The sequence below is a fragment of the Sus scrofa genome, chromosome 7 (assembly GCF_054392235.1).
Source record: "Sus scrofa isolate SSC_HxYL_T2T_F1_AM1 chromosome 7, Sscrofa_HxYL_maternal_Yorkshire_Landrace_v2.0, whole genome shotgun sequence".
NCBI lineage: Eukaryota > Metazoa > Chordata > Mammalia > Artiodactyla > Suidae > Sus > Sus scrofa.
In genome coordinates, this window is record NC_139389.1 from 49682428 (window position 1) to 49708000 (window position 25573).

At 42.7% G+C, this 25573-nt stretch overlaps 1 protein-coding gene across 2 annotated transcripts in view; it reads right to left on the bottom strand.

The window, feature by feature from the left end:
• The window catches only part of RCAN2 (regulator of calcineurin 2), a 303837-nt gene that overhangs the window by 125188 nt on the left and 153076 nt on the right, over positions 1-25573 (bottom strand). The gene's annotated exons all lie outside the window — the stretch shown is intronic.

The window sequence follows — 25573 nt, forward strand, 5'->3', positions numbered from 1 at the left end:
GAATTACCATATGATCCAGTAATCCCACTACTGGGCAACTATATGAAGAAACCCATGACTTGAAAAGATACATGCACCCCAGTGTTCATTGCAGCACTGTATACAATTGCCTAGACATGGAAGCAACCTGAATGTCCATTCACAGAGGAGTGGATCAAGAAGATGTGGTACTTATATACAATGGAATATTACTCAGCCATAAAAAAGAATGAAATAATGGTATTTGCAGCAACGTGGATAGACCTAGAAATTATCATGCTAAGTGAAATTAGTCAGACAGTGAGAGACAAACATCATATGCTATCACTTATATGTAGACTCTAAAAAAAAGATACGAAGAAACTTATATGCAGAACAGAAACAGACTCACAGACTTTGAAAAACTTACAGTTACCAAAGGGGAATGGTTGCAGGGGAGGGATGGACTCCGGGTTTGGGATGGAAATCTTCTAAAATTAAATTGTGATGATGGTTGTACAACTATAAATATAATAAAATTCACTGAATTAAAAAAAATTGATTGTGGTGATGCTTTTACAATTCTGTAAGTTTACTAATAATCACTGAATATGCTTAAAATGGATGAATTTTATGCTCCGTAATTTATGCCTCGATAAGGTGGTTAAACAATATGAAGACAAGATAGAAACCATAGTCATCAGAAAGAGTATGAGAGAATCCATTTACTGTGTATCAGAACTGCTAGAAGTGATACAAAATATTCTTTCTCCTGAAGGGAAATCACCCCCAGTGGAAACTCACAGTGGCAGAAATGGACCCAGAACACCAGAAGGGATCCAGTCATAGGTAAATATACAAGACATTTTATTATGTTTATTTTACAATTATTTAAAAGATGACTAATTATTTAAAGTAAAATAACAATAACGATTGTGGGGTTTATAGCATAGGTAGAGGTTAAATATGTGACAAAAAGAGCATACAGATCAGGTAGGTGAGAAAGGAAATATTAGTTGTAGGTAGACTGTCATGCGTTAAAGATGCATGTTGTGATCTCCAGGCTAAAGCAACCATTAAAAATAACATAAAGAGGATGAGCTAAAAAGTCTACAGAAGGGAATCGAATGTGATACTAAAAAAATAATTGATTTACCCAAGAGAAGGCAGAAAAGGACGAGCAGAGGAACATAATACAGATGGAACAAATAGAAAACAAATGCCAAGACGGTAGACTGAAACCCAACCATACTGATAATTACTTTAAATGTAAATGGATTACAAACACTTTAATTAAAAGGCAGATGATCAGACTAGACAAAAAAGAAAGAAAGCAAGGCTCTCTTCCTCCCTCTTTGCATTTTAAATCTGAAGAGACAGACCTCTTAAAAGTAAAAGATTAGAAAAATACAAACCATGCAAACAGCAAGCATAAGAAACTTGGAACATCTATATTAATACCACACAGAGTAGATGTTAAGACAAAGAGAATTATCAGAGATAAGATTCCTTATGTTATAATTTTAATTAATTAATGTATTTAATTTTGCTTCATAGGGCTGTACCCGTGGCATATGGAAGTTCCCAGGCTAAGGGTCGAATCGGAGCTATAGCTGCCGGCCTACGCCACAGCCACAGCCACATCACCAGATGGAGCAGCGTCTGCAACCTACAGCACAGCTCATGGCAACGGCTGGATCCTTTACCCACTAAGCTAGGACAGGGATAGAACCTGTGTCTACATAGATACAAGTCGGATTCACTTCTGCTGCATCACAAGGGGAACTCCTATCATCTTAACATCAATACACTATAACAATCTAGATGTGAATGCACTTAATCAACAAAAATTCAAAACGTGAAGCAGAATTTACCAGAACTAAAGGGAAACATGTAGATCTACAATCCCAGTTGGCTATTTTAACATCTCCCCTTCAGAAAATGATAGGGAAAATTTAAAAATCAGCAGTGATAAGAAGAGTGGAACAACTCTACAACCAATTTGGCCTAACTGACATTTATAGAACTCTGCGCGCAGCAGCTGCAGAATGCATTCTTCTCAGATGTACATAGAGCATTCACCATGACAGACCATGCGCTAGACTGTAAAACAAGTCTCAGGAAATTCAAAAGGATCAAAGTCATGCAGATCAGAGATTCTCAGAATCTCCCTTTTAGGAAGTCTGTAAGATCAAAACTATTTTCAAAATATTGGGACCCTACCTGCCTTTTTCACTCTTGTTCTCTCCTATGAGTGTACAGTGGAATTCTCCAGAGGCAAAATCCCTTGATAACACAACAGATTGAATGAGGCAACAAATGTGGAAATTCAGCTGTCTCAGTTTCAACTTTTTTTTTTTTTTTTTGGCTTTTTAGGGCCACATCCATGGCATATGGAGGCTAGGGGTCGAATCAGAGCTAGAGCCGCTGGCCTACACCACAGCCACGGCAATGTGGGATCTAGGCCTCATCTGTGACCTACACCACAACTCACGGCAATGCCTGATTCTTAACCTTCGAGGCCAGGGATCAAATTTGCATCCTCAGGGATACTAGTCAGATTGGTTTCTGCTGCACCACAATGGGAACTCCCAGTTTCAACTTCTAATACGGTAAATATAAGTAGACATAACGTACGTAAGCAAAAGCCTTGGGGGCCTTCAATAAATTTTAAGAGTGTAAAGGTGGTGAGATTGAAAATTTTGATACCCACTGATAAGAACACCACAATGAAATTGTTTGATATTAATAAAAATAAGACAAGTAGAAACCCCCAAGTATTTGGAAATAAAACACTTTTCTGAATAATCCTTCAGTAACTTAAAGGACAATTTTTAAAATATTTAAGCCAAATGATAATGAAACCATATATCAACACTTAAGGGTTACAGCGAAAGCAGTGTGGAGTGAAGTAAAAGGTTTGAATGCCTGTGTCAAAAAGAAGAATGAGATTAATAAAATAACTACCGATTTTTACACAAAATCCTGCAGAAAATAGAGAAGGAAGAAACACCTGCCAACTCATTTCATGAGGGTAACACAATTCTGATGGCAAAATTTGTTAAAGACATTAAAATAAATATGCATACTCTTTACTAGTAATATGTTTAGGCATCTCCTCGAAGTCATGAGAGGTATGGATAAATATCTCTGTGCAAGAGTTAAACAGTGAAAAACATATGTCTAACTAGTAGGAACTAGTTAAACAAATTATGATAAATCTATGGGATGAGACATTATGCATTAAAAGTATGCTCTCAGAGTTCCCCTGTGGCTTAGAGGGTTAAGGACTCTGCATTATCATTGCTGTAGCTCAGGTTCGATCCCTGACCTGGGAATTTCCACATGCTGTGGGTGCAATCAAAAAAAATACAACAAAATAGGAGTTCCCTTCATGGCGCAGCGGTTAACGAATCCGACTAGGAACCATGAGGTTGAGGGTTCGATCCCTGGCCTTGCTCAGTGGGTTAAGGATCCGGCGTTGCCGTGAGCTGTGGTGTAGGTTGCAGACGTGTCTTGGATCCCGCGTTGCTGTGGCTCTGGTGCAGGCTGGCAGCTACAGCTCCGATTAGACCCCTAGCCTGGGAACCTCCATATGCTGCGGAAGCGGCTCAAGAAATGGCAAAAAGACAAAAAAAAAAAAAAAAAAATGTAAAAAATAAAAAAAGTACATTCTCAAAGGAGTGAATAACATGGGAAAGACATAAATTTTAAAAAATGTAGTCTAATCACGTTATTACATGTAACCTACATACATATAAAAAGCCTGAAAAAAAAAAAAACACACCAAGGAGTTCCTGTCGTGGTTCAGTGGTTAATGAACCCTACTAGGAAGGATGAGGTTGCGGGTTTGATCCCTGGCCTCACTCAGTGGGTTAAGGCTCTGGCGTTGCCGTGAGCTGTGGTGTAGGTCGCAGATGCGGCTCGGATCCCGCGTTGCTGTTGCTGTGGCGTAGGCCAGCAGCTGCAGCTCCAATTCAACCCCTAGCTTGGAACCTCCTTATGCCTGGTGCGGCCCTAAAAAAAATGACAAAAAAAAAAAAAAAAAGAAATACACCAAAATATTAGCTGTGCTTAACTCTGGATTGGAGGGATTGCCAGTAATTTTTGTTTTCTCTTTTTCACTAGCTGTATTTTCCAAATCATCTGCAGTGTAAATGTGCCACTTTAATAATAGAATAAAATTATAATAATAAAAATAAGAATACATAATAAAATAGAATAAAATGATAACATAATAAAGAATACATAAAAATCAAATCATTGTATAAAGAAAAATGTGGATAATGGGACACTGTAATTCACAGAACGGTATTGCTCTGAAGGACCTTTGAAATTAATCAGTCTGTGCCTGAATTATATAGACGGGGAAATATAGTTCCTTTCCTGGGTGGACATGTATGACTTACATCTGGTCATACATCAAGTTAGTAATAGAATCAAATCTAGAATCTGCATCTCCCGCCTCCCAAGGCTATGCTTTTGACTTTGGGTCACAATGTGAGCAAAATGATGCTCTTTTTAGCTGCATGAAAATTCTTCAGATTTAATCACTGCTCTCAAGACTATAACCCTAGGAAAAGAATCTGATTTACATCTTCAGTTCAAAGGTAAAGTAGCTAAACTTACGCTTAAAAATACACTGTTAACCATCTCAACAAAAATGTCAGGGATAAGTCATTCCTTCATATTTTATAAGGAGATGGGTTTTTTTCCCATCTGAATTTTAATAATGTTTTTCCACATGGTCAAAAATTCCAATTCGTTAAAATCTCAAATTAAGACAATCATTAGAATTATCCATTGCATAAAAAAAGCTAAATAGTCTATTAAAGAATTCTGGCCAGAAAGCAAAGGAAAACCAGTCAGGTTTCACTCAATGGAAGTTTGGCTTAAAGATCATTCTCGCATCTAAAATTTAGGTTGTCTAATTAAGAAATATCTGTTTAAGACGATTGGATTAGGAAGATGTGATATATATATATATATATATATATATATATATATACACACAATAAAAAATAATGAAATCATGCCATTTGAAGCAACATGGATGGAACTAGAGACTCATACTGAGTGAAGTTAAGTCAGAAAGAGAAAGACAAATACCATATGATATCGCTTATATCTGCAATCTAATATAAGGCACAAATGAACCTTTCCACAGAAAAGAAACTCATGGATTTGCAGAATAGACTTGTGGTTGCCAAGGGGGATGGAGTGGGGTGGTTGGGGAGCTTGGGGTTAATAGATACAAGCTATTGCCTTTGGAATGGATTAGCAATGAGATCCTGCTGTGTAGCACTGGGAGCTATTGTCTAGTCACTTATGACGGAGCATGATCTTGTGCGAAAGCAGAATGTGTACGTGTATGTGTAACTGGGTCACCATGCTGTACAGTAGAAAAAAATTGTATTGGGGAAATAACTATTAAAAAAAAAGAAATATCTGTTTAATAGAAACGTTTCCAAAGAACAGGCATATTTCTTTCTTGGCACACTACTGAGTAACTCAAGCCTCTGTAAGAATAAATAAATGAGACATTTATTGTTCAAAAATCGGGAGAAGACAGCATGGCCACATGGAAAACCTGAGCAGAATACCATATTGTGATTTAAATCAAAGCATCCATCACCTTTAACCATAAAGACTAGATTTCCAGCCATGGCACATCTCGTAAAACAATGGAAATAATGTTTGTGTCCCTTCATGTGTCGAGGAAATTAAACGGCCATTCTGTGGTCGATCTAAGGTGACTGGACCCAGATTTAGCAGACAGTAAGAGAGTGCTTTTTAATTCTGTAAGCATTTAATAAAAGGAGAAAAAGAAAAATCCACGTCCAATGCCAGGATTAGTGTGTCAGATCACATCCGTCATGATTTGATTGGATAAAAGAGGCTAATGGATAGTCCTGTCCTTAAGGAGTCAGAGAGGGAAAAAAGAATCCAGCTTTTCCTCTGCAGTGCAGGTCACATCTATCCAGACCATGGGCTCTGGGACCCCTTTCTATTCCAAGGCTGTTTCGAGGGGCTTCCTTGTCTCCTTGGTGATTCTGGAGCTCCCATCCCCTGCCCGTCACATGTCCATAGGCTTCCTCCTGCCCCCTTGGACTTTCCCATCATCAGCCCTGATATCAGTCCATCGACATCTGCTGGAAAAGCACATCCACCAGGGAATCAGGCTTCAGACCCTGGTTTTGCCCCCAACAGGGGGAGGATGGACGAGGGCAAATCATTCACTACCTCTGGGCTTTAATTTCCTCGACCTTTAAACAAGTGGATTGGATCAGGCAGAAACGGCAACTGGAAGGGCTACACTGAGAAAGATCCTGAGGCCTTTTCCAGCATTTCCAGGAAAGATCCTTCATGAACACCGCCTGCCAGGAACAGAGCAGGGTATGGTGACAATTAACCCTGAAAGTCTGAAATACAGATATTAAGTGACACCTCAGGAAGACCTTCTCCCCAAATTATTTTCACTATTCTTTCTGCCTTAGGACAGAGAACTGGGGGCTCTTTATTCTCTAGCCCCCAAACGTGTACCCACCATTCAGTATACCAATGGTGCATTTACATTTCAAAGGTGAATGTGATGAATCCCATTTCACAAGAGGAAAATTCAGTCCCAAAGGGTCCAGCAAGTCCAGAACAAAAAATTGAGGGGGAGTTCCCGGTGTGGCTCAGCAGAAATGAATCCGACGAGCATCCATGAGGATGCAGGTTCGATCCCTGGCCTTGCTCAACGGGTTAAAGACCCAGCGTTGCCGTGAGCTGTGGTGTAGCTCGAAGACTTGGCTCGGATCCCGAGTTGCTGTGGCTGTGGTGTAGGCTGGCAGCTCTGATTCCAAGCTTGGGAATCTCCATATGCCTTTAAAAAAAAAAAAGGACAAAAAAAATTGAGGGCCACTGACTTACTAATAAACATCTTATGTGTTAGATTTACTTACTTCATAGCTTTTATTATGATTTACTACATGCAAAGTGCTAGGAAAGTCCCTCCTAAGATGAGAAAAAGAGGAGAGGAAGACAGAACAACTAAGGATTCCTGGGGCCAAGGAATTTTCAATCTAGTAGGCGAGAATGATATTCTCAGATAACACGGTCAAATCAACAAGTGTCCATCTCAGAGGAGAAGAGCACTGTTCACCCTGCAGTGGGTAGTCCTCCTGGACTGCCCTCTTTCTCTCTGATCCACATCCAACCCACACACAGAACCTGTGTTTTTTTTTTTTTTTACAGCCACACCTGTGACATATGGAAGTTCCCAGGCTAGGGGTCAAACCAGAGCTGCAGCTGCTGGCCTACACCACAGCCACCACCATGCTGGATTTAAGCCACATCTTTGACCTACACCATAGCTCGTGGCCATGTTGGATACTTAACCCACTGAGCGAGGCCAGAGATTGAACCCACATCCTCTTGGATACTAGTTGGGTTCTTAACCCTCTGAGCCACAACAGAAAATCCCCACCCCCCGCCTTTTTTTACTCATTTCTGGAAGGAGAAATTATTGATATCAGCAGACGTTGCATGTTTCAGTGACATAAGGGATGATTTCCCTTCCTTTGGGGTAAAATACCACATGGGGGTTTTCCTGTAACAGGCACAATTCTAGCCCTGTTCACAGCTAGTGGATAGCAGAGCAGGGAGTCCAACCTGAGAAGTGTGGCCCCAGAGTCCATCCAGTAACCGTGGGCCAGGCTGCCTCTCATGAGTGTACCTCTCATGACTTGCTCCCCCTTGGGCTGTCATCCTCCTCATAACCCGGTTTCCTGGGACAGCAACAGGAAACAGGATGCTAGACTTGTTGGGAGCTCCAAGGAGTTAACACACACACATCCTACTATTACCATTATATCTGTAGCATCAGTTCTTAGCTGTGAATTATTGGATCAAATACTGAGTCACCTAGTGGGTGAGTGATCCCTGGCCTGGGAACTCCAGATGCTTCATGGTAGCCAAAAAAGAAAGAAAAAAAGTAAAAACCCAGCCACGACTGGCCCCAAAACTCTTTGTTCTTATACCCCTGCTAGCTAGCATCAGCTGTTCCCAGTACTAGAATCCTCTGGCACCAGACAATCTTCAGTCAAAGCTTTCAGTTCCCTTTCAGGCATTTTCTTGATGATGTCTGACTTTTAATTCGGCATGTAGAGACGGCTCATGATCGAGCTTTCTAATCAACACGTTTCAAGCCTGGAACATGACTCGTTATGGCAGAGGGCTGACACCCATCAGGGAGGCTGGCGTGGACTTTCATTTTGATTCTAATCAGAGATTCCCGGGCTGGGATAGGAAGGAAGCTGTGTCCTTGAAAATCGCTCGCATACCAATGCTCCACACGCCAAGAGCTGCAGGTCTCACAAGATACACAGGTGAGAAATTTTCCTCTAGTAAACAGCACCCACTGCCAAGCTGGTGAAACAGGCCAGCTCACAGACAGGAAAATCAGTGATCCAGTGGGACCCAGATAATAAATACCTTTGGCGATGGTGGATGAACAAAAGAAAATACACCTGCATGCAGTCACAGACGGTCCCGGGAGACGATGGTGCAGATTGATTTTATTTTTTATGATAATTAGGGTGCAGCAGGAGTTCCTGTTGTGGCTCAGTGGATTAAGAATCTGACATAGAGTTGGTGAGAATGTGGGTCTGATCCCCGGCGTTGCTCAGTGGGTTAAGGATCGAGCGTTGCCATGAGCTGCGGTGTAGACTGCAAATGTGGCTTGGACCTGGCATTGCTGTGGCTGTGGCTGTGGCTGTGGCCGGCAGCTGCAGCTCCAGTTCTGCCCCTAGCCTGGGGACTTCCATATACTGCAGGTGCAGCCATTAAAAAAAAAAAAAAAAAAAAAATTAGGATGGGGTAGGTGGGGGGCCAGAGAGTTGAGAGGAGTGACATTTTTCTCTGTGACCAGCCCTCCAGACTCCCCTTTCTATGTTGGCAGGAACTCCATGCCCTGGGAGTGGGCTCTATTCTTTCTCTCTCCCCCTGTCCAGTGCTCCTAGAAAGGGTCAGACACATCCCATAACACATGAATACATGACTCTTATCTTTAAAATAGGGTATAGCACAGGGAACTCTACCCAGTCTCTTGGGATACACTGTGACAGAAGATAATACAAGAAAGGGAATGTGTACGTACGTATGTATGACTGGGTCACTTTACAGCAGATATTGGCACAACACTGTCAATCAATTATACTCTAATAATTTTTTTTTAATATAATGTATTGGAAGTTCCCATTGTGGCTCAACAGATTATAAACCCAGCTAATATCCATGAGGATTTGGGTTCGATCCTGGCCTCACTCAGTGGTTGGGGATCTGGCATTGCCGTGAGCTGTGATGTAGGTCACAGATGTGGTTCAGATCTGGTGTTTGCTGTGGCTGTGGTGTAGGCTGGCAGCTGCAGCTTCAAATCAACCCCTAGCCTGGGAACCTCTATATGCCTCAGGTATGGCCCGAAAAAGCAAAACAATAATAACAGTAATGTAACTGGATTATACCCGGATTTCAACAGGCCCCCTCCAAGCTTAAGCCATGGACATAAAGGTGAACATTGAGGGACCATTAAATCATTCCCCAGGAGGGCAAGGAAATTCTGCAGGATGCCCCTACTGGGATCTCACAGCAGCTGGCCAACCCCCCTACTCTGTTCACAGGAGGGGCTTGAAGAGATGTGCATGGAACATCCAGATGTCTTCATTCCGCTGACCTACTATAATCAATGTGTCCCAGTGACTTTACCCTGTGCTACAGTTCCCAGCTTTAAGTAACACTGGATGGATCAATAGATAGAACAAAGAAGGAGGAAAGATTCTTTGTATCCAAATCTTTGAGGGTAGCCCCTTTCATTCCATCCATCCCATCCTTCTTCTCTCCCAGGACTGAGCTGGGGGCCTGGGAGTTACAGGATCTATCCCCTTGGTGGAAGGGTGTCAGGCTCCATCACGGTCCCTCCAGGGCCTTCTGCAGGCCTCCAGGAGCCCCTGGAAATGCCGCTGCAAACCAAACCTCTCTGGAAATACTAGGTAGAGAGAATATTCTCAAGACTCTGACGCAAATATTTGCTGTGCTCGGTAACTTGGTGGAACTCCATTCAAGTAACATTCCCCAGGGAGATCCACGGTCGGGGCCAGGAGTCAGAAGTCACCAGGGGAATATGGGGACACAAAGGACCAGCGGGATTGGGGAGGGAGGGGATCTGACCCTGAAAAAGAAGAAGACATGCAGAAAGTTCATCTAGGGAGGCTTCTGAAGACAAGAGTCAGCCGTTCTAAGTCTGAAATTTGTGGCCACCTTCTGCTTGTCGAGGGGAGCCGGGGGGCATCCTGAAAGACCTCTAGACAGCAGAAAATACAGACAGTGCAGTTGGACGTGGAGCAGGTGGCATCTGAAAAGTCCTGCACAGACAAGTCTTAGCAAACATATTCCAGACACCACGGCAAGGTTCCTCCTGAGCTTGATGAAGTTTCGGCTCCAGTAAAGGCAAATCTCCTCGTGTATAAGGTGAGGGTAAGTTCCGTGCTCTGACTCAGGTTTGACTTAGGGTTTGTTCTGGTTATAAAAGTCCCTATTTAACCTCCCAGCTCATACCTGAGAGTAGGCGCTGGGATGAGACGTGAGGTTTATTCATTACACCCACTGCTTAACTGATTAATACCTCTTTCACCTCTTTTTAAAGAGAAAAGGGATGGAAAGGTGCCCAGGACAGGATTTAATTTCCCAGGTGGCAGAGAGAGAAACACTCATTTCATTTACAGGGAACAGTAGTTGTCTATGCACATTGAGAGCCTGATAAATGGGAATTTTATAGACATAACTATGTACATAAGAAGTCTCTCCCCATGTTATCAGATTTTAAAACTCAAATCTTCTCTCTAAATGACATTTTCCGAGCCCATGGAATCTTCTTCTCATTCCTGAGATGGACTTTAATTCTGAGAGTCATAAACCCTAATTTACTTTCCCAGGTATGATAGACCCCTCCTGTTTGACATAGGATCTAAAGCAGGCTGTGTTTTGTATGATTGTGAAGTGTAGTTTTCAGCAGTTAAGTTTGCTTCTAAATGTCAGTTGCTTTTACCCTGCAATCTGTTATTAAAAGTTTTAACTCTTTAGAATGTGTATTGTGAATGTGGTCTACATTTGCACACATGTATATATGTATATTGTGTGTGTGTGTCCACGTCCTTGTGTGTGTGTGTTGTGTGTGTGTGTGAATCACAGACCTAGGGTTGGAAGAGGTCAGGGCAGAGGTAGGCAAAGCTAGCTAGTTAGGAAAATCACCCGGGAAGCTTTAAGTCCTGATCCTCAAACTGGTGAAATCAAAATAAGGTCCCTGGGCTTCTGTAACATCACGATTCCAATGTCAATTTCTTGGCCTTGATGTTGGACTATCTATCGTTCTGTGAGATGGGACCGCTGGGGAAATATGCGTGGAAGGTATGAGAGACCTCTTTATATTATCTTTGCTACTTCCTCTGAGCCTACACTGATTCCAAGATAAGAAGTTGAAAATTGCTGATTCACAGGCCAACACTAGCGCAATTAAACCAGAAGCTTTGCTGGGGGGGGGGGAAATATCCTGGAATCAGTCTTTTTTTTTTTTTTTTTTTAATGGTTTTTATTTTTTCCACCATAGCTGGTTTACAGTGTTCCATCAATTTTCTACGGTACAGCAAGGTGACCCAGTCACACATTCTTTTTTCTCCCATTATCATACTCCATCATAAGTGACTAGATATAGTTCCCAGTGCAATACAGCAGGATCCCATGGCTTATCCATTCCAAAGGCAATAGTTTGCATCTATTAACCTAAATTCCCAGTCCATCCCATTCCCTCTCCCTCCCCCTTGGCAACCACAAGCCTGTTCTCCAAGTCCATGATTTTCTTTTCTATGGAAAGGTTCATTTGTGCTGTATAGTAGATTCCTGATACAAGTTATATGGTATTTCTTTCTCTTTCTGACTTACTTCACTTAGTATGAGGGTCTCTAGTTCCATCCATGTTGCTGTGAATGGCATTATTTTGTCTTTTTTAAAGCTCCCCAGGTGATGGCAAAGTAAGGTCCAGGTAGAGATTCGCTGATCTTTGCCAACTCTTGTTTGTTCGTTTGTTTTGCTTTTTAGGGCCGCACCCACAGCATATGGAAGTTCCCAGGCTAGGGGTCAAATCGGAGCTACAGCTGCCTGCCTACGCCAGAGTCACAGCAACTTGGGGTCCGAGCCATGTCTGCGACCTACACCACAGCTTATGGCAATGCTGGATCCCCAACCCACTGAGCGAGGCCAGGGATTGAACCCACAACCTCATGGTTCCTGGTCGGATTCATTTCCACAGCGCCAGGACGGGAACTCCGACCTTTGCCAACTCTTGATGTTTAAATGTTTTAGACTCTCCTAAAGCATTGCTTACTATTTCAGTAGGAATCAAGCACCTTTCAATTACTAAACAAAATATTTATTATAAGCCTTCTAATATTCTAGGAAACCAGCAGAGATTTCTCAGAGGAAAATTTATACATATATATGTTTCAGGTAGACTATTAACTTTGTAAATAATTCCCTAATGATTTTGAGTGAATGTTGGCTAGCCCTATGATTTTCCTAGCAATTATTCATAGTGGCAGGAATATAACATGTAATTATGGCATAAAGACTTAATTACTTTTGTAAATAAAAATATGAACATGCTTCCCACAATTAAATAAATAAAAGAATGTCCTATTTTGTTGTTAACCAGGTAAGCTCAAACTTCAAAACTTTTGCAGTGCATAAGCAGAGTGTGTCTCTCCAAATAGCCATAATACAGGCAAAAGTTCTTACGTAGCCTGAAATGAAGATGATTTTGCAATAAATTTATATCTCAACCTAAAATTCTATGGCTCTAGTCTTGAATGCTGTGTATCAGCCCCATGAAATGTTAGCTATAAAAATATTAAAAAAGAAAAAAATCCCCTTGATATATCCATATGCATGCAGATTGAGAAATATTGAAAAAAAGGAGAAAATCATAAAACATTCACATGAGAATGTATTATTTTATACAAAGTAAAGCTGTTCCAGAGGAATAAAGTGAAAATTTAAAAAGGAAAGAGAATTTCTTTTTCTGCAATAATAACTACCACCTGTGTGTCCACATATTTGATTTGATAGGTGTGCAAAATAAAGGAAAGAAAACTTGGTATCTACTTAAACTTTATCATAAGCTAACAGTGATATCAGTCACCAAACCAGCTTAGGGACCACATGGAGCTGGCCTGCTATTTTTTTTTTTTTTTTTGTCTGTTTGCCTTTTCTAGGGCCGCTCCTGCAGCATATGGAGATTCCCAAGCTAGGAGTCTAATTGGAGCTGTAGATTCCAGCCTACCCCACAGCCACAGCAATGCCAGATCCGAGCCACATCTGAGACCTACACCACAGCTCACAGCAATGCCGGATCCTTAACCCCCTGAGCAAGGCCAGGGATCGAACCTACAACCTCATGGTTCCTAATCAGATTTGTTAACCACTGAGCCATGACAGGAACTCCTGGCTTGCTATTTTTTAAAACTTTATTTCATTGAAGTATAGTTGATTTACAATGTTGTGTTAGTTTCTGCAGTTAGCAAAGTGATTGAGTTGTATACATACATATGCATTCTTTTTCATATTCTTTTCCATTATGGTTTATCTCAGGATATTGAATATAGTTCCCCGTGCTATATCTTGTTTATCCATCCTATATAGAATAGTTTGCAACTGTTAATTCCCAAACTCCCAGTCCCCCCTCCCCCACCACTCCCTCCTTGGCAACCACAGGCTTGTTCTCTAAGTCTTGTGAGTCTGTTTCTGTTTCATGGATAAATTCATTTGTATCATATTTTAGATTCCACAGGTAAGTGGTATCATATGGTTATCTGTCTTTCTCTTTCTTTGTTTTATTTCTTCTTAGGGCTGCATCTCTGCATATGGAGGTTCCCAGGCTAGGGGCTGAATCAAAGCTGAAGCCACCAGCCTATGCCACAGACACAGCAATGACATATCTGAGCTGCATCACAGCTCATGGAAACACCAGATCCTTAACCACTGAGCGAGGCCAGGGATTGAACCTGCATGCTCATGGATACTAGTCAGATTCGTTTCTACTAAGCCACGATGGGAACTGCTGTCCTTCTCGCTCTGACTTACTTCACTTAGAATGACAATCTCTAGTTCTACCCATGTTTCCACAAAAAGCATTATTTTATTCTTTTTTAGGGCTAAGTAATATTCCATTGTATATATGTACCACATCTTCTTTATCCATTCTTTTGTTGAAGGACATTTAAAGTGGCTTCCACATCTTGGCTTTTGTGAATAGTGCTACTATGAACGCAGGGGTGTAATTATATTTTCAATTATAGTTTTGTCCGGATATATTCCTAGGAGTGGAATTGCTGGATCATATGGTAATTCTTTGTCTTTTTAGGAAACTCCATATTGTTTTCCACAGTGGCGGCACCAAATTACATTCCCACTAACAATGTGGGAGGGTTCCCTTTCCTCCAAACCCTCTCCAGCAGTTTTTATTCATAGACTTTTTAATGACTGGCTCTCTATTTTTAACTCCAGGCCTCCGCCACATACAGATGCACTTCTCAGATCTGATTGTGCCCCAGTTCACCTGAGGGTCTTGTAAGAATGAAGATTCTGGAGTTCATGAACTCTGGGGTAGACCTGAAGTTTCACGTTCTTAGCAAATTCCCGGGAGACACTGCTGCTGCCCCAGGACCATGCACTGTGACCAATCTGATCCAACCACCTGACTAAGTGGTGCCATCACATTACTAGAGTGACAGGATGAAGCCTGCAGTCACCCTAAAGGTCTCATTACAACCCGCCTCACAGAAGCACATCTATCTAACTGTGGCATCAGCAGAATTTTATCACAAGAAACAGGCAGCACAGTGGAAGAGAAAATGATGAAGCTATGCCCCAGTGTCTCTTTGCCTTTAAATATCTTTACATATTTTTTATGCCCTCTTATGAACAAATGAAGAATGGTATCCCTTCAAAAAATAAAAATAGAGGCATAAATCTGAAGTGATGGATTATTCAAAATCCTCTTGAAGCTTTCATTGAATTCTATACTTTGATTTCTTATGTGTGTTAGTGCTTTGGGATGAGATAGCCTACTCCTGGCCCCAAATAGAAATAAGTTTTGTTTTATGACTTGTAGAATTGGCATATAATGTAATTATTATCTCTTTAATATGCCACAAATAGGTCTACCAACCGCTATGAATGAAATTTTAAAGTAAATTTCTTCTATTGCAAAGAGCTAGACCGCTGGTTTATTGATCTATTTTTGGATCAAAGACCACTTTGAGAACAGGACGAAAGCTAGAGAATCTCTCCTCTCATTGGAAGATGCAGAAACAAGTGGTTCACAGATCCTCAGTGACTTCCAGAAGCCTGTAATAGAGACGGTAGGATTCTGGACTCTGGGAACGAGCCTCTGGTTCCCAGGTCAACCAAGCCTGACACCCAGGCTGATGGCTTCCCTCTGCCAGCCCTTGAGGTGTCCTCTTCTATATGCTAAGATCAAATGATGTCCAGGGCCCTTCTTTCTCTCAGAGGTCATGATTAAACCCAAGTTCATTCAGTGCAGATGCTACAGCTTAAATGCTTTAAAAACCACCCATTCTCCCCAACTAGTTAATCCATCACGTCAAAGTTTGTGTCACAAAGTAGCCAATAATTAACTCAGCTTTAAGAAATCCTTGATTTTCCCATTTTTATGGTCCACTGAGTCAAAACTAAGAAATGAATCAGGTCCTTCCAAGACTGCCAAGGAGGCAGAGAAAGAAAAAGGTGTTGAGCAGTGATTCACAGCTCAGTAAAGCTTGGGGTCATCTCCAGAGGGAGATCCGAGGAATTTAAGAAAGCCCTCTGTTCAACTGCTCAAAAATCAAAGTGAGTAAGTCATGCTCCTATTTCCAGGTTTGACCTGAGTGGCCGAGGGGCCAGTGTGCTGCTCCATCCTGGGCTGTGGGCTGGTCAAGCCCTTCCTTACTGATCTGGCTGGCTGCATCACCCCATCCTGCCACCTCCTCAGCAAGGGGGAAGTTGTGGGGTAGTTTTAGAATATCGGTGGTGGAATTCCCGTCATGGCTCAGCAGTAATGCGCCCAGCTGGTATCCATGAGGACAAAGGATGGATCCCTGGCCCCATTCAGTGGGCTAAGGATCCAGCATTGCCATGAGCTGCGGTATAAGTTGCAGACACAGCTCATATCTGGCGTTGATGTGGCTGTGGTGTAGATGGGCAGCTGCAGCTGTAATTTGACCCCCAGCCCAGGAACTTCCATACGCTGCAGGTGTGCCCCCCCACCAATCAGTCATAATAACACAGACACGAGGGACCCTTAGGCACAGGAAAGGCTCATGTGATAACTCAACTTCATGATGCACTTTGGAAGCTGAGCCAGCGAGTCAGCCACCAAGTGAAGAAGTGGGATGCACGATAAGAAGGATGAGAGTTACCTGTTCATGCACCCGCCCAGCACAGTAAGCTGAATGGACAAATTGAAAAGGCCAGGTTGGGTTCACATTTCTTCTCTGATCTCCTTGCGCTGATGGGGGGCCCATGAAATAGCTGTCTTCTCTGGTTCCTGCTCTTTAGGTCAGCCATGGGCCCTCCCTCTTAGCCCAGGGGATACTTTAAAAAAGTGATCCCAGCCTCCTCCCCCAAAGACTTCAGTTCCACTAGGCTGGAGTACAAAGCCCGGAGGGTGGTACCTTTTTAAAGTTTCCTCTGGAGTTACCGTCGTGGCGCAGCAGAAAAGAATCTGACTAGGAACCATGAGGTTGCGGGTTTGATCCCTGGCCTCGCTCAGTGAGTTAAGGATCCGGCATTGCCGTGAGCTGTGGTATAGGTTGCAGACACAGCTCAGATCTGGCGTGGCTGTGGCTCTGGTGTAGGCCGGCAGCAACAGCTCCGATTAGATCCCTAGCCTGGGAACCTCCATATGCCGCAGGTGCAGCCCTTAAAAAAAAAAAAGAAAAAAAAAGTTTCCTCAAATGATTCCAATGTGCATCCAAGTTAAAACCCTCTTTTCCAAGATACAGACACATAGCATGTGATCAGGGAAAAAGCATAGTGGATGCGACTGCCTGTATAGGTCTGGACCTCTTCGGGCCGGCAAAGCTTTGCAAGAAGGATGCTGGGATTCCCAACATCATTGATGAGAAAAGCGAGGCTCTGAGAGGGAAGAGAGGTTACCAAAGGCCAAAGAAAGAGCAAGTGGGAGAAATGGGATTCTAACCCAGGGCTTGGTTTTCACTCCCAGCACCTGCTTCCCTGCAGTGAACACTTATCCAGGAACAGATCCCCCGCTGCCTCACCCACTGTCCAGACCTGTCTTTTCATCTTCCCTGCAAGATGCACCTTATATTATACCCATTTTACTAAATAAGAAAACTGAAACTCTGAGGGGTTAAAGGACCCATCCAAGCTCAACAGCTAGATAATTAAACAGAACATTCTAGTCTCCCCAGGATCTACTTTCCAAGGCCAGTCTTACTTTTTAAAATTTTTAATTGATGTATAGTTGATTTATAATGTTGTGTTATTTTCTGCTCTACAGAAAAGTGATTCAGATATACTTTATTTTTTACTTATTTATTTTTTTTAGGGCCGCATCTGCGGCATATGGTCATTCCCAGGTTAGGGGTCCAATCAGAGCCACAACTGCCAGCCTACACCACAGCCACAGCAACGCCAGATCCAAGCCTTGCCTGTGACCTACATCACAGCTCAGGGTAACTCCAGATCCTTAACCCACTGAGCGAGGCCAGGGATCGAACCTGCGTCCTCATGGTTCCTGGTGGGATTCGTTTCTGCTGCGCCACAATGGGAACTCCCCAGATATACTTCCTTTATATTCTTTTCCATCATAGTCTATTGATGGCATAAATAAATTTAATTCCTCATGCTCTGCAGAGGGACTCGTTGTCTATCCATTCGACATATAATAGTTTGCATCTGCTAACCCCAAACTGCCAGCCCCACCTCTCTTACCCTGGGGCCAGTCTTTACCCACTTGGTTCTCCTTGTAATTCTGCTGGGATGAACTTGACCTTTTCCCGCTATGCAGGCTGATTATCACCAGGGATTTGGGAAAAGGCTGTCACACCAAGCCGACGTTGCCAGGACATGTGGGCCCATCTGGCTACAGGCTGTAGAGAGAGTGACAACTCACCCTGGTGTGTTTGGGTCTGTCCCAACATTAACACTGAAAGTCCTGCCTTCTGGCACACCCCTCAGGCCTGGGAAAACAAAGACTGTTGGTCAACTCAGCCAAAGAGAAACCTCAGGGCAACTGAATAGAGTTCAGAATGCTCAGTCTGCTCTTCTCACCAGAAGAGTCATTAATTGGGTTCTAAAGAAGAATCCTCTCTGGTTATGCCTTTAAAATTCATGTGGAAATTAGGAGATGGTTCATAAAAGAGTCACCAAGACAATTTTTTTTTTTTTTTTGCTTTTTAGGGTTACACCCACAGCATATGGAGGTTCCCAGGCTAGGGGTCAAATTGGAGCTGCAGCTGCCACCCTACACCACAGCCACAGCAATGCAAGATCCAGGCCTCATCTGCGACCTACACCACAACTCATGGCAACGCCAGATCTTTAACCCACTGAGCAAGGCCAGGGATTGAACCTGCATCCTCGTGAATACTACTCAGGTTCGTTATCTCTGAGCCACGACGGGAACTTCCAAGATAAAATTTATAGAATGGAAATTAGGCCTTAGTTAAGGAGTTAGTTACTGGTAAGTGATATTTCCTTAATGATTGTAAATATATAATGGGACTGAAACCTAAAACATTCATGAATATTGTGTATTGCATGCCAGGCACTGAAAGCTTTAAAACCCTATTAAATACTTAATCCTCTTGGGAACTCTATGACGGAGACACTGGTATTCTCCCTGGTTTAGAGATACGGTTGCAAAAGCCCAGAGAGGTTGACTTTTCAAGGTCACACAGCTAGTACATAGTGAGGCTAGGGCATTTTCTCAAGGTCACACAGGACTTCTGAACTAGGGTACCAAATCTCAGGCAGGGGTCAGCAACAGGAATTGCAAATTGTGTGGGAGATGTGGGCCACACAAAGAGGCTAGGGCAGGGTATGTGTTTAAATAAAGAAGTTTAATTTTCACCTTGTGCAGGGCAGGAAGAGATTTGGGAGGTCTTGGAATCACTCCCAACTCCCAGCCAAGGTATTATCTTTCCTCTCCCTCTTCAGAGGACACATCAGCTTAATGTGAACTGGAAAAATCTATCCGGTCACCTCGGCACCCATTTTTTGGTACCGAATCTTTAGTTTATTTTTACAACATGCAAATCAGAGGTACAGACGGAAAATTCAATAACGTTGTAATCCTGGCAATGCCCTGGGTCTAGGATGACATTTATCTAGGCAAAAGCACTCTTGCGGTCCTAGGAATGATGGTTGTGGCATTTGAAAGCCGCATTAGACCCTGCAAACAGAAATCCTCTCCCCCTACTTTTGACAATCCTATGGGGTGCAACAGAATTTATCAAGCCAATGAAAAATAGGTTTCAGTAACAATCCTGCTGTGTGAGGAGGGCTGCAGCCCATTAACTGCAATGAGCAGACTTCAGAAGGGCTCTCCGTGGCACTTGCTTGAAGCAAAGGTGATGGCAGAGGAGAGAAAGGACTGCCCTGCAACTGGTGGGCAAGGGGGAAGCTCCAGGGCTCCAGGCATCTCCAAGGGCAGATCACAATATCTGGAATTATTCCATCCTTGGTCTTCTCTAGCCTTATCTGAGACATCCCAGCCAGAATGCAGTGCCCAGGGCAGCAGGAACATTAGCCAGTACCAACCCCCGGAGTAGGGACTTCGGGGGAGATGTGTTTCCCATTTCCTCATCTGTCAAGCAACATGTGAAACTGGATGCTTGAGTCTCAATCGCCACCGTGTATTGGGGAAGAGACCCTTTGACAACCGGCAGATGCCCAGGCTCCATGAGATTTGGTGTCATTCAGTCTGGAGTAGACCCCAGGTATGACAGGTATGGTTAGGGTGCCAAGGCAATTTGAAGCCACCTTCGGCGGTGGTCGCCATCAGTAGTTCCCAGCCTGGGCTATACATGAGAACCACCTAGGCGATTAAACAGAATCCCGATGCCCATGTGGCTACACTCCAGGATTAAATCAGAATCATCAGGAGGTAATATCCGAGTAATTAGTATTGTTTACAGCTGCCAAGCGATTTGAACATACAGCCAGCATGGAGCATCATTCAGCTAGGTGCTGGCTAGGGGACCATTACAGTGGGGAAATCCTGCTGTGTTTCCAATCCTTCAGTTCCTTCCACTTCTAGGATTCTGTATGCAGGCTGGCTCCCCAAACAGAGCATGTTAGAATCCCATGGAAGGCATGGAAAAATGGGTTTCACCCCCAGAGGTTCTGGTTCATTAGTTGTGGGGTAGGATGCAAGAATTTGCACTTCTCACACGTTCTCAAGTGATGCCGCTGCTGGGCCAAAGATCACATTTCAGAAACTTCTGCTCTAAAATCTAATGGACACTGGACCTCGACGTCAAAGAGAACAGAACCAGATGAAGTAACTTCTGTTGGAGAAAAATAGTAGCTCAGGGCTGCCAGGATCAGCCCCACGGGCAGCTTCTGGGCAGCTGGGGTTGGTACGGAGACAATGAATGAACTAAAATGCAAAGATGATGGTTTGAGACGTGAGGATACAGCAAAGACACACTTCGTCTTCCTCAGCCCTTGGCCTAGAGCCTAGAGCTATTTGTCAGTCAAATCACAGGAAGGTAGAACATTGAAGCCTGTGCTGATTTCACCAATAATTTCATTCTAATTCTCTCAGAACTCTCCCACATATTTGCTTATTATCTTTCCATCATTCATAATGGATGAATTGGGTTACTTATGATATTGTTTTTCTGGACATATATATTTAGGTAGGATCAGACCAGGCCCAACACATAAAAAGTGCAGATTCACTACTCTGGATGACTGGAGATGCTTAAAAGACAGAGCCATCAAAGGTGGGGAGAAGGCTCATAGCAGAGGGTGGATGAGATCTATGTAGATTCAGCATCCATGGGGGGTGAGTGGATTCTGTGGGTGTGAATACATTTTGTTTACCCCTCATCAACAAATAATTTGCTAAGAGAAATTACAAAACACAGATGCTAGAGCCGAGCTCAGAGATCACTAATCATTTGAGTTCTCAGATCTCCCAGGAACAAGAGCCAAGATTTGAATTTGGGTGTGTCTGACTCCAAAGCCCAGGCACTTCGGTCTCTATCTCTTGGCCCTCACTCCACACAGACCTGATCCCTTTGTTTCACCTACTCAGGGGCTCTGGAAAATTGCTAGCCCTCCTCATCTAGTGCGTCTCAATATAAGAGAATGAAATAGTGCCCTTGCAGCAACATGGATAGACCTAGAAATGATTATACCAAGTGAAGTAAGCCAGATGGAGAAAGACGAATATCTGTGATATCTCTTATATGTGGAATCTTGAAAAAAAATGATACAAATGAACTTACATACAAAACATAAGACTCACAGATAGAAAATAAACTCAAGGTTACCAAAGGGGAAACGGAGGGGGATAAGTTAGGAGTTTGGAATTAAAAGACATAACACTACCATATATAAAATAGATCACCAACAAGGACGTGCTATACAGCACAGGGAACTATACTCAACATTCTGTAATATCCTATAAGAGAAAAGAATTTGAAAAAGAATATACATATTTTTTATATACATATACATGTATAACTGATCACTTTGCGGTACACCTGAAACTAACACAAATTATAAATCAACTACACTTCGATTAAAAAATTAGAATTTAAAAAAAGATCTTCAATGTGAGTAGGCTCTTGGGGGTGAATCTTGGTAAAAATGCAGATTCTAGGATGAAGCCTATGATTCCTTTTTTTTTTTTTAAATGGTCACACTCACAACATGTGGCAGTTCCTGGGCCAGAGATTTGAGCCACAGCTGCAACCTACACTGTAGCTGTGGCAACTCTGGATCCTTTAGCCCACTGTGCCAGGATGGGGATTGAACCCATGCCTCTGCAGTGCTCCGAGCCACTCACAGTGCAATTCTTAACCTGCTGTACCACAGCAGGAACTCCTAATTCTGCATTTTCAAAGCAGCTCCTGGTATTTCCGTCATGGTTCAGCAGTTAACAAATCTGACTATCATCCATAAGGATCCCTGTCCTTGCTCAGTGGGTTAAGGGGATCTGTCTGGCATTGCCATGAGCTATGGTGTAGGTCGCAGATGCAGTTTGGATCCTGCGTTGCTGTGGTGTAGGCCAGCAGCTACAGCTCCCTAGCCTGGGAACCTCCATATGCTGTGGGTGTGGCCCTAAAAAGCAAAAAAAGCAAAAAAAAAAAAGTAGCTCCTAGGTGATAACAGATACTGTCAGTCCCTGAACAATATTTTTCACATCAAGGTCTCAGGAGATATGGGTTAAACAGAGCTTTACATAAACAAGAGAGAGAGACAAAAATCTTCCCAAAGAACTGCTCTGAAGAAGACATCACTGGCTGCAGAAATAAAGAATTAAAAAGGAGCAGAGGCTGGGTTTACAAGACGCAAAAGCAACTGGTTAACATTTTGCTTTTAAATTGTCCATCAACCATCTGTTTGGTACTAAATAGTCAAATGCACAAAAATCTGTATTAGTTCAATCAAATGAACTTCCACTTTGCTACACTGGGGAAGAATCCAGAAAAGTGGCTTACCTATTAATAACAGAAGGAGAAGTGCATTCTTCAAGGTGGTTCTAATGTACGTTTTAAATTTGTCACGAAGGAGTTCCCATCGTGGCTCAGTGGTTAACGAATCTGACTAGGAACCATGAGGTTGTGGGTTCGATCCCTGGCCTCGCTCAGCAGGTTGAGGATCCTGCGTTGCCTTAAGCTGTGGTGTAAGTCACAGACTCAGCTTGGATCCCGAGTTGCTGTGTCTCTGGTGTAGGCCAGCAGCTACAGCTCTGATTGGACCCCTAGTCTGGGAACCTCCATATGCTGCAGGTTAGGCCCTAGAAAAGGCATAATGACAAAAAAAAATAAAATAAATTTGTCATGATTTTTGTAGAACAGAGTTTGAAGAGTGATGACATAATTACAGGCCTCGCCCCTGTCCCCATATATCTGTAAAAATGTGACCTGGAATCTCAGAAAAATGATTGCATTATATATAGCAATAGTGCTTGGTGTCCAAACATCTGGATGTTCCTTAAATCACAAAGTGATTTTAGGCTAGATCTTGTTCCAAACCAATGCCGGTATTTTCCAGAATTTCCATATGGACTGCAGCCCTGACATGGTAAAGTGGAAATCAATTTGGCAGCACAGCAGGCCCAGCGTATAAGAAGTGACAGAGAGAACTATCCTGGGGGAAGGGCAAGAGAAAGCAGAGCTGCCTGTAATGAGACTGGAAAGCAAAGCGAAATGAGCTGAAATCCCCGCAGACGAGAAGCCAGGGGAGTAGCCAGACATGGGCTGAGTCTGTAGGAATATAAAGGAATAGGGAGCTATTTGCCAAACTGGATTTTTAATTAAGAAATAGAGAGCTATACGGCTTTCAGCTGGGCTGCCCCAACTTGCAGTTCACACTGAGTTTCCATTATCCCTTGAGTCCAGATGAAAGGTAAAAAAAAAAAAATCAAATCAAATCAAATAACATTTTTTAAAAAGGAAAACACTCCTTGAGTATTGTTATGCTCTGAAATAACCAGTGGACAAGCTGTTTAGAAGTTATGTTGATATTGCCTTGGGGACTTTACCGTGCAGCCTGAATGTACCTCTAGATGACAGTTAAATAAGATGACACGTCTGCTTAAGGAAAGAGGAGGATCTTTATTTTATTTTTTCTTTTTAGGGCCATATCTGCAGCATACGGAAGTTCCTAGGCTAGGGGTCAAATCAGAGCTTCAACTGCCGGCCTACACCACAGCCACAGCAACGCAGGATCCGAGCCGAGTCTGCGACCTACACCAACAGCTCACAGCAATGCCAGATCCTTAACCCACTGAATGAAGCCAGGGATCGAACTCATGTCCTCATGGATATTAGTCAGGTTTGTTACCTCTGAGCCATGATGTGGGAACTGCCAACGTTTTTTTTTTTTTTTTTTTTTTAAATTTGGTAAATTAAGAGGTTTTGTAGCCTGCTTTATTTAAGAACAAGGTGCCGATTTTTCTGGGGTTGAAGTGACACCTAGATTTGTTGATATGTGGATTAGTTTGAATTTTCTTGGCAGACAGAGCCCAGGAGGTTGTTTGTTATTATAGAGGCCTTGCTGCTAACGGTTTTATTTCAGAGATTAGCAAGATAGATACTGTTGGTGCCCAAAGAGGGGTTTATAGTAATCCCATGGTTATTTTTCTTCCACTGGATTAGATACTGAGCACTTGCATATTTTGATCTGAGTTTTTCCAACACCTATTATTAGGGTTTGGGGATTTCAGCAGAGATAAAGTTTTAAGAGACAGAGAAAAATATCAATAAAAAAGGGGTGTAAGGAGTTCCTGTTGCGGCACAGCGAAAACAAACCTCACTAGTATCCGTGAGGATTCCAGTTCAATCCCTGGCCTCACTCAGTGAGTGAGTCAAGGATCCAGCATTGCCATGAGCTGTGGTGTAGGTCCCAGACACGACTTGGATCTGGTGTTGCCATGGCTGTGGTATAGGACGGCAACAGCTCTGATTCAACCCCTAGCCTGGGAACCTCCATATGCCATGGGTGTGGCCCTAAAAAGAAAAAAAAAAAGGAGGGGGTGTGAAATTTACATATTTACTCCAGTCTGGGAATTTGAAATGTTTGTTCTCACAAACCAACTCTGATGAATTCACATGGACTGGTGTGCTCAGAAAGATTCTGAGGTCCAATATCAAACAGCACCATGACTGAGAAGTGATGTTTGCCATAGATCCAACTTCAGGCACTGACAATACACCTGCCACAAATGCATCCCCCTATTTTAGGAACCTAAGTGATGAAAGGCTTTACATGTAAATGGGAAAAAATAATTATTAAAAACTTTTTTTTTCCTGTTTAAGAGGAATGAATCCAAGGAACATAGATTTATTTTAGAGAAAATGTATCCATGGAATTCCCTGGTGGCTCCGCAGGTTAAGGATCCAGTGTTGTCACTGCTGTGGCTTGGGTCACCACTGTGGCACAGGTTCAATCCCTGGCTTGGCAATTTCTACATGCCGCAGGTGTAGCCAAAACACCAAAAACCAAATGTATCAACTAATGAGAATTTTCTGCAAATCATAAATGCTGTAGGCTTTCCCCTTCCTTATAGGGTAAATTGTACACTGACCATAAGGAAAAGTTAATCAATGAGATGACAAACCAAATAAGCCCTCAAAGAGGTGGCAACCTTATATCACCACAAACTCTTCATGCAGGAGGCTGTTTCCTTTATTAGAGCCTGCATTACGCTTGCCATTTGATTATATCACAGCTTTGCATTTTCATTTTGTACTTTTTCCCCTCTCTAATTGTAACTTGGATTCCAGAGGCTAAGTCCAAATAACCTAAGGAAAGGCATGAT